This window comes from Nicotiana attenuata, unplaced genomic scaffold (assembly GCF_001879085.1).
Source record: "Nicotiana attenuata strain UT unplaced genomic scaffold, NIATTr2, whole genome shotgun sequence".
Classification (NCBI taxonomy): domain Eukaryota; kingdom Viridiplantae; phylum Streptophyta; class Magnoliopsida; order Solanales; family Solanaceae; genus Nicotiana; species Nicotiana attenuata.
The window spans coordinates 244,090-251,145 of record NW_017670279.1 but is presented as its reverse complement, the minus strand read 5'-3'; positions in this window follow the sequence as shown (position 1 = coordinate 251,145).

Sequence of the window (7,056 nt, the reverse complement as noted above, 5' to 3'; positions counted from 1 at the left end):
GACGGTCTTGGACAAAATACTCTTGATTTCCATGTTAGACACTTCAACCTGGCCACTTGCTTGAGGATGATAAGGTGTAGAGACTTTGTGGTTGACACCATACTTGGATAGCAAGGTATCAAAAGCTCTATTAAAAAAATGCGATCCTCCATCACTAATGATTGCCCGGGGTGTACCAAACCTTGTGAAAATGCTCTTTCTTAGAAATGACACCACACTCCTAGCTTCATTGTTGGGCAAGGCCACGACCTCAACCCATTTTGACACATAATCAACCGCTACAAGAATGTAAGTGTTCCCACACGAGCTAACAAAAGGGCCCATAAAATCGATACCCCATACATCAATGATATCAACATCCAGAATTGTGTTCAGAGGCATCTCATCTTTCTTGGAAATCCCGCCCGCTCGTTGACATTGATCACATCTTTTCACTAGATCACCTGCATCTTTGAACAAGGTTGGCCAATAAAAACCACAACTCAAAACTTTCGTGGCCGTTCTCACCCCTCCATGATGGCCACCATAGGGGGATGAATGACAAGCCTCCAAAATACTCACTTGCTCTCCCTCCGGGACACACCTTCGAATCACACCATCCGTGCAAATCTTGAACAAGTATGGCTCATCCCAATAGAAGTCCAGACTATCCCGTTTGAGCTTCTTCCTTTGGTTAGAAGAGAGCTCACACGGGATGATGCCAGTCACAATGAAATTAGCAATATCCGCAAACCATGGCATATCACACATTGACACAGAAAGTAGTTGCTCATCGGGGAATGTATCATTGATCTCCAAGCCATCACACGGCCTTCCTTCCTCCTCCAAGCGGGACAAATGATCCGCAACTTGGTTTCCACTATTTACAAATCAAACTCTTGAAGAAGTAACACCCATCTCATCAATCTTGCCTTGGAATCTTTCTTGGTCATCAAATACCTAAGGGCGGCATGGTCGGTGTGCACTATGACTTTGGCCCCCATAAGATATGGCCGAAATTTTTCCATGGCGAACACAATAGCCAACAATTCCTTCTCCGTCACCGTGTAGTTCCGTTGAGCTTCATTCATAGTCTTGCTTGCATAGTACACGGGATGAAACATTTTGTTTACTCTTTGACTGCCCCAACCGCAACATCACTCGCGTCGCACATGAGCTCGAAAGGCAAGCTCCAATTGGGTGCGGTAATGATCGGGGTAGTTGTCAACTTATGCTTTAGAAGTTCAAAGGCCTCCATGCATTTCTCATCAAACACAAACTTAGCATCTTTCTCTAGCAACTTGCAAAGGGGATTCACAACCTTCGAAAAATCCTTGATAAACCGCCGGTAGAACCCGCATGCCCAAGGAAACTTCTCACCCCTTTGACAGAAGTGGATGAGGAAGCCTTGAAATCACCTCAATCTTGGCTTTATCTACTTCAATCCCATGCTTAGAAATTTTGTGACCCAACACTATGCCCTCTTCAACCATGAAGTGGCATTTTTCCCAATTAAGAACAAGATTTGTGTCTTCACATCGGGCCAAGACTCTATCCAAATTTCCAAACACTCTTCAAATGAATCACCAACCACACTAAAATCATCCATAAAGACCTCCAAAATGTCTTCCACCATATTGGTAAAAATAGCCATCATGCATCGTTGGAAGGTCGCCTGAGCATTGCACAACCCGAACGGCATCCGAGAAAAAGCAAATGTACCATATGGGCAGGTGAATGTGGTCTTCTCTTGGTCCTCCGGAGCAATTAAGATTTGATTATAACCCGAATATCCATCCAAAAAGCAATAAAAAGCTCGCCCCGCAAGGCGATCAAGCATTTGGTCAAGGAATGGCAAAGGGAAATGATCCTTGCGGGTCACCTTATTTAGCTTCCGGTAGTCCATGCATATCCGCCATCCGGTAACCGTCCGAGTGGGAATAAGTTCATTGTTGTCATTTGTCACCACAGTCATCCCACCTTTCTTCGGCACACATTGCACCGGAGAAGTCCATGAGCTATCGGAGATTGGATACACCACACCTGCATCTAGCCACTTGATCACCTCTTTCTTCACCACTTCTTGCATTGCCTCATTGAGTCTCCTTTGATGCTCCAAGGAAGGCCTTGCATCATCCTCCAAAATAATTTTGTGCATGCAAAATGTGGGGCTTATTCCTCGAATATCCGCCAGAGTCCATCCAATTGCCTTTTTCCGCTTTTTGAGCACCGCCAATGTGGCATCTACCTGCATGTTAGTAAGACAAGAGGAAAGAATAACTGGTAAAGTTGAATTAGAGCCCAAGAATTCATACTTGAGGTGTGGAGGAAGTGGCTTCAACTCCAACACGGTGGTTCCTCAATTGATGGTTTGGTTGGTGGAGTTTTCCGATTCTCAAGATCCAAAGACAATTTTCTTGGCTCATAGGAATAAGAGTCCATCCCATGTAAGGCATTGACACACTCCACTCTGCTTGCATCATCATTAACATCAAGATTTAAGAGCACGGCCTCAAGGGGATCCTCCACGTTAATCATGACACTTGTGTCATCCACTATCACAGCTGTGACAATGTCCACAAATGAGCACACCTCGGTGCTATTGGGTTGCTTCATGGATTTGCAAACATGGAAGACGACCTCCTCATCACCCACTCGGAAAGTTAGTTCACCCGCTTCAACATCAACCAATGCCTTCCCCGTTGCAAGGAAAGGTCTCCCTAGAATAATTGGACCTCATAGTCCACCTCACAATCCAAAATCACAAAGTCCTCCGGCAAAATGAATTTGTCCACCCGGACAAGCACATCATCAACTATACCCAAGGGACGCTTCATTGATCTATCTGCCATCTGTAATCTCATGGAAGTTGGCCTTGGTGGCCTAATACCTAGAATCTTGAAAACTGAGAAGGGCATTAAATTGATGCTTGCCCCAAGATCACATAAAGCCTTAGCAAAGTCTGCACTACCAATAGTGTAGGGGATAGTGAAAGCACCAGGATCCTCTAATTTTGGGGCCGTTGAATGTACTATGGCACTAACTTAGTGGGTCATCTTGATAGTTTCACAGTCCATTGATATTTTCTTTGTAACCAAATCTTTCATGAATTTAGCATAACCAGGCATTTGCTCCAAAGCTTCCACCAAAGGCACGTTGATGGATAAGCTCTTCATCATGTCAATGAACTTTTTGAATTGGTTGTCACTTTTCTGCTTGGCTAGCCTTTGAGGATAGGGGGGAGGTGGTCTAGGCAAAGGTGCCTTGGCTTTTGGCACCACTGGCTCCGGCATGTTAAATATGTGCTCCCTAGACGGGTTCACGGCCTCTTGAGTTTCCACCTCGGCCTCATCATTGTCAATCCTCATATCATTGTTCACCTCATTCTCAACCACATCTTCAACTATCACAGGTACATCATTTTCTCGCAACTCAACATCATCATCCACAACTTGCTTATCTTTCGAGGCATGCACATCACCGCCTCTCCCACTTCTTGTTGTAACTGCCATCACATGATTGTTACCACCCTTAGGGTTCACTACCGTATCACTTGGTAGAGCACCCTTTGGGCGAGTATTCGACGATTGAGAGATTTGGCCTAATTGCACCTCTAAATTCCGAATGGAGGTATTGTGGGAAGCCAATTGAGCATCGGAATCTTGGTTCTTCTTCATCATCTGTTCGAACATCATTTCTATTCTTCCCATATCATTACCCGAAGAACTAGATCCTTGAGAAGGGAACGGGGGTGGATTGTTCGGTTGTTGGTACATTGGGGGCCTTTGAAAGCCTTGCTCCCGATTGCCTTGATTTCCATTGTTGTTCCAATTACCTTGACCATTGTTGTTCCAATTGTTGTTATTACCATTCCAATGCCCTTGGTTTCCTTGATTGTTGTTCCCCCAATTACCGCTTTGGTTATTCCAATTACCACCACCTTGTTATTGATTGCCCCAATTACCTTGAGGTCGCCATTGTTGGTTTGAAGAGTTGCCTCTATTGCCTTGATAGTTGTTAACATATTGTACCTCTTCATTTTGCTCATCATAGCCATCATTTTGAAACCCATCACACTCATCATCAAATTGCTCGGAATTCCCTTGGTTTTGTTGCCTTCTTTGCCTTCTGTTGTTGGTAAGCAAATTAACACTTTCCATAGCATTCACTTGGCGAGGGTTTTGGACTTGCTGCAACTGTGCCTTAGCCAATTGGTTCATAGTAGTTGTTAACTCCGCTATAGCTTGCCCATGGTCGTGTAACTCCTTATGCAAATGAATAACCGTAGGGTCACCTTGGTGAACACTGGCTCTACTTTGCCATGCGGAATATGTATCCACCATCTCATCAAGAATCTCGCAAGCTTCGTCATAAGACAACTTCATGAAATTACCCCCGGCCAGTTGATTGACTATGCATTGATTTGTAGTATTGATGCCCCGATAAAAGGTTTGTTGAATCATTGCCTCAGTCATATTGTTGTTTGGGCATTCTTTCACCATTGTTCTAAACCGCTCCCAAATCTCATGTAAAGGTTCCGTGGGTTCTTGCTTGAAAGCCAATATCTCATCTCGAAGTGCCGCCATGTGCCCGAGTGAGAAGAATTTAGCAATAAATTTATCCGCCAACTCATCCCAAGTTGTGATGGAATGATTGGGGAGTCTCTCTAGCCAATATAATGCCTTTCCCCGGAGTGAGAACGGGAAAAGTCTCAACCTAAGAGCATCTTCGGACACATTTGTCTGCTTGCTACCCCAACATGTATCCACGAACCCTTTTAGATGTTTGTAGGCATTTTGATCTGCAGCGCCTGTGAAATACCCACGCTGCTAAAATAAGGTCAACATCACATTGGTTATCTGAAAATTGCCCACCCGGATTCTGGGAGGGACAATAGCACTTGCATATCCTTGATTTGGTAGCACCAGAGGAACCGCTCTTGGAGGTGGCGGAGGAGGGTCTGGAACATTGTCATTAGTCCTGGCGGCCTCGTCTTAGTCCGAGAGGTACAAGAGGCACCTCATCCTCTCCAATTTCATCTACCTCCTCCCCCGCAAGGACATTTCCAAGAGGGTCGTTCGCGTTTAAAGCCATTGGGTACCTGTAGTAATCACACACACAAATTAGTAATAAGGAAGGAAAGAAGAACAACACACAAAACTAACTAAATACATAGCCAAAACCGTTAGCTCCCCGGCAACGGTGCCAAAAAGTTGATCGCTGCCTACTCCGCACCAATAAAAGGTAGCAAAAGAGGGTCGCAATAGCTTTTACCCGATTATGAGGGTCGGGATCGAATTCCTCAGGGAGCTAGAAAGGGAGTTGATGTATCTATCTAGTCTAGAATTGTGTAATTGTTCCAAATGTCACTTCCAATATTTTTGGGTTTTCTTTTATAAACTACTAATTAGGAATGAACTAGATTACGCTAAGAGATAATTGCTAAGAGTTGTATCTAATGGATTAAGGGGCACTAGGGTACTGACTTTTACCTAGGTCGCTAATTGATGGGTAATTGCTTCTAAAGCTTGATTGACATGATTGGGGAAATATGTATAACCGTTGCACAATTTTACCCACTCTCACACCTCTCGGTAGAGAGAGTGATTTTGCCCAATTGACTCTCTCGAGACCAAATGGGTAGGAAAATTAGCTCAAGCAACTAGGGTTCAAGTCGGGTAATTACTCTCTCGAGGTTTAACCCTTTAATTGGGACTATCAATTCTCCTTGTTGGGTCAATTTTGGAGACTTAGGCTCTCTTTCTCAAGAAGGGCCAAGTCAACCTAGCACAAACCAGTGTTTGCAACCACCAATTCATAAATTAAACCATAAAATTGACCCAAATACAAACACCCATAGTCAATCTAACCTTAAATCACAACACCCATCAATTACCCACGCTAGGGTTGAGCCACAACCCTAGCTAATGGGTTTAGCTACTCATGCTTGAATAAGAAAATAGGAAAATAGATGAAAAAGAAGACATATTAATTAAGCACTAAATTAAAATACAAGAATCTATCGTTAAAAGTAAGCTAAGATGCCAAAAATGGCTACAGATGAAGTTCCCACGAGCGCAGCTGCTGAAATAAAATAACTGATTGACCTAAAAATGGTAAAATATTCTATTTATACTAGGCTGGGAAAACTGGACAAAAATGCCCCTGCGGGGTCAATGCGGGCCGCACAAAATGGACCGCAGCCGCACTAGGCTCTTGGACTTCAAATCTGGGCTCTCTGAACTTGGGCTCCGCGGACCGCGTAGAATGGACCGCGGCCACGGAGGTCTCTAACGCGGTCCGCGCAAGTATGACCGCGGACCGCACAGCTTGAACCATGGCAAATTTTAACTCTCTAAATCTCTCTTCCGCGGACCGCACAAAATGGTAGTGCAGCCGCGGAGCCTTCACCGCGGACCGCGCAATGTGTAATGCGGCCGCGTTGCCTGAAGCCTGGTTTTGCCATCTCTCTGTATCTACCTAGTGCGGACCGCACAAAGTCGAATGCGGCCGCACTAGGCCTTTTTGCCCTCATTTTGCCTTGTCTTTGATACTTGAGCAGGTTTCACTCCCTTTGAGCCGATCTTTGACATTTCATCACTTTATCGATCAAACCTGCAATCAAGCACACTTATGAGCCTTTTGGGACTATTTTGTAACAATTATAACCAAAGCATAAGCAAGAAGGAGCGTAAAACACGTTAAAATCCCTAGTTATCAAGTCCCCTTTCCCTGTTTTAGTTCTTCCCGTCTCTTTCTATTACGAGAACGGATGTACTTCTTTCAGACTTATATTTGTAGTAAATTTTAGACGTTCGTGGATTATGACACCAGATCACTGGGGTAGTTATGTACTAGAGTTGTTGCACTGCTATATCACTTCCGCATTCCATATAGTTGTTCTGTTTTAGCTATTATCTGTTTTGTTCGGTTAATAATAATTCTGGTAAAACTGTAACTGTCGGCTTGCCTAACTTTCACGGGTAGGCGCCATCACAATTCCCGAAGGTTGGAAATCCGATAGTGATATTTCAGCATTAAATTCAAAAGTTGTTGGCTCATGTTAAAGAGCGGGGG